This window comes from Trachymyrmex cornetzi, unplaced genomic scaffold (assembly GCF_001594075.2).
Source record: "Trachymyrmex cornetzi isolate Tcor2-1 unplaced genomic scaffold, Tcor1.1 scaffold301, whole genome shotgun sequence".
In the NCBI taxonomy this organism is placed as follows: Eukaryota; Metazoa; Arthropoda; class Insecta; order Hymenoptera; family Formicidae; genus Trachymyrmex; species Trachymyrmex cornetzi.
The window spans coordinates 151,340-155,133 of record NW_017297703.1 but is presented as its reverse complement, the minus strand read 5'-3'; positions in this window follow the sequence as shown (position 1 = coordinate 155,133).

The following is a 3,794-nucleotide window of genomic DNA, read 5'->3' as shown; positions in this document are numbered from 1 at the left end:
AATTGACCAATCATAGTCGATTATTCTTCTCATATTCGATTGCGATTGATTAATTCTTTACGACTTAAGACTTTACGGCCGCTACGACTTCTATTGTAGACCCCGCATTATGCATCGTCTACAATACACGGAGTAAAGCGGGGTCTACAATAGAAGACGTAGCAGTCGTAGAGTCTAAAGGCCAGTCTACAATACACGGAGTAAGAAGTAAGAGTAAGAAATTGACCAATCACAGTCGAATGTGAGAAGAATAATCGACTGTGATTGGTCAATTTCTTACTCTTACTTCTTACTCCGTGTATTGTAGACGGGCCTTTAAGTCTTAGAAAATTAACCAATCACACTAGAATATGAAAAGAATAATCGACTATGATTGGTCAATTTTCTACAACTTAAGACCCTACGACTGCTACGATTTCTATTGTAGACCCCGCATAAGAAGTAAGTAGGAAATTGACCAGTCACAGTCAATTATTCTTCTTACATTCGACTGTGATTGGACAATTTCTTACTCTTACTTCTTAAACCAAGCTTACTTCGCATATTGTAGACGAAGCATACAGCCCATTACAATGATAGTAAGCAGTACGATGTAAGAAGTTCTTGCACGCCTTAACGAGCTTTTTTCGTGCCTTATCTCATAATAAGCTTTGATTGGCTAGCAGTAAAGTAATAAGGCGTACGAAATGGGAATAACCCATTTCTCTTACTCCCAGTCTTAATGCTTAAAGGCCCGTCTACAATGCACGGAGTAAGAAATAAGAGTAAGAAATTGACCAATCACAGTCGATTATTCTTCTCACATTCGACTGTGATTGGTCAATTTCTTACTCGTACTTCTTACTCCGTGTATTGTAGACGACGCCTTATGTCATATTTTGCTCCCCCTTACGACAGTCTAAAGCGGGGAGAACAGACTCTTGCATAACGCATAAAACATGAGAAAATCAACTAATCAGAGTCTTTTATTTCACGGAAAGGAAGGAAATAAAGGACTTTGATTGGTTTATTGTCTTATGTATTGTGTGTTATGCGTTATGCAAGAGCTGTGCTCCCCGTCTTACTATTGCATTGTAGATTGGACTTTACATAACGTACAATGCATAGTACGTAAGGGAATCAATCAATCGAAATTCTTCTTTTTTATAGAATGGGAGGAAAGGAAAGATTCTGATAAGTTGATTCGCTAATGCATTATGCGTTATAAGGCGAGGAGCACAGACTCTTGCATAACGCGTAACATAACATTATGCATAAGATAATATATCAATCAATGTCCTTCGTTTCCTTCGTTTCCGTAAAATAAAGAACTCTGATTGGTTGAATTTCTTATACACTCACTGACTAAAAGGTTGCAACACTTTTTTTAAATGTGTTTCGGAATGCAACCTGCTCACCGACCGATTAGTTCTTACTTATGGATACATAAGTAAAAATCTCATACCAATTATATGTTATACATTAATGCATATAAAAATGAATCAATCAAAGTTCTTTATTTCCTTATTTTCCATGAAATAAGGAACTCTATTGTTTGAATTTCTTATATCTTATGTGTCATATTTTATGCAAGACTATTTCAACCTCTAGACTTAGCTAATTTTATCAATTAATCACCATCGAGGCTATTAAAAAATGATAAAATGTCTGAACAAGATTCTTTATAATTAATGAGCATCTGTAATTTTGACTCAATTAAATTCATGGATATACAAATAGATTGATAAACGATTCTTTCTTTAAACTATATATACCAGAACGCACTCTGGTAGTAAAATATTAGCAATTTGGAGCCAAATTGGCAGCAAACTCGATTAGATTTTGACTACAAAATTATAACCATCTGTCCGCATTTGGTTATAGATTTGTCGACAAAGCTTACTGACAGGTTATGCCAAATTGGTAGCAGAAATCGAGCAGAGTCTGCTCCAATAAGGTTCTGCTCGCAATCTGACGACAGGCTACGTATTTGTTCGATTTTTGCTACCAATCTGTTGGCATAGCATGTCTAGCAGGTTTTGTCATATTTCTGATAACAATTTGCTGACAATGTCAGATAATACAAACTCTATGTACAATTTGTTGCCTTTTTGCAATTAAAAATTGATAACAGGCTCTGTTCAAACTCTCTGCAGACTTTGCTATAATTAGAGTGCCGTCACATGCGGCGTAACTTGCGTAAGCGTAACTTGCGTCGACCAATCATATCATTTCACTTGAACATCAGTTTCTGTCTAGTCACTTTATGCTTTTTACGTTATTTTGTTGTTACGTCGAAACATGATAGAACCACTATGCGTCAAATCTAGTTTCTGGCTCATTTTAGCTTATTCTGTCTGAAAAAATGAACAAGGGTTTCGATTTTGCAACAGTACAATTATAAAAGTCGTGCGCCCCTTTGCATCGCGTGAAAAGTCGAAACCCATGTGGAACAGTACAATTATAGACCTCATTTTGCCTCTGTGACAGATTTCCTAACCTCAATAGTCATCAACTTTAACGCTTAATACCTCAGATCACAAGGCAGAACGACGTTTTTTTTTGCCAGATTCTTTTCTTTCATGCAAAAACGCGTCGAATAAGCCTAAGAGTGGTTTCACAAAATGTTCCGATTTTAATAATTTATTCGATCATCCGCTCATATATACGCGATGGAAAGGTACCGGTTCCCCATGAGGCGTACTTTTCGAGATGCGTAGGTTACGAAAACCAATCGTAAATTCATTTAGCATTTCTGTTAGAGTGTACAACAGAAATTCTAATCAGCAATTGGTTGCATTAGTTCCACATTTCAATAATCTTCCGCGAAATACGCTCAATGTGAATGCGGGCTTTCAGAATGGCGTATTCTAGTAAATAAAAAATAACGTGTTCTAGTAAATTACTAGAATACGCAGGTTACGCTACGCATGTTACGCCGCATGTGACGGCACCCTTAGGGACACAAAGTACAACACAATGATATGAATGTGCTCATGTGTTCACTAAAAGGAAAATGTACTACAATGTAATAAATATTTGTTTGAATAATGGTAAATATATATACTAAAAATGTAAACATACATTTTTTTTTACGAAAATCGTTAATTTGATTAGACTATTATTTTTTATTTAGCAAATATTTATTTTCCTTAAATAAATGTCGTATTAGTACTATTCAAATAATTAAAACTTAATACATTCTTCTCTGAATGTATAACTCATAATTTTTCGTATAAATCTTTAATGTAACTTAACCTAACCTATAAGTGTAACGATTGCGATTATGAGAAATGGCCTAAAAATATGAGATATGATACTTTGTTAAAATTATGCATTTCCGGGATAAAATATTTCAATTATTAGGCCAATTGACACTTGGCAAGTTTATTTAGGACACACTGTGTGTTAGATTAACAGATGTCCTGGAATTTATCACATTATATATTGTGTATACTTCCAGGACGGTTTATGGGAGACCTGGAATTTATCGAATGACGTAATTGTAAAATTCCAGGACTGTCCTGGAAAACATCTTACGACATAAAAAAGTTCCAGGCCTGACCCAAAAGTTACCAAAAGTCCTGGAAGTAACTAGTAGATATCTGAAATGGTCTTGGAACAAACCAAACGACATATATAAGTGTATATATGTATATTTATTTATATATGTTGCTGTGGCTGGTGCTGCTGCTGCTGCTGCACAAACGCAATGTCATCATCAGGCTCGTCATCTCTCCTCCGCCGCCTGTTCAATCGTCTATTTACTCTCCTTATATCTGCGGTGGTACGTCCCACCAAGTCCGATAAGACTT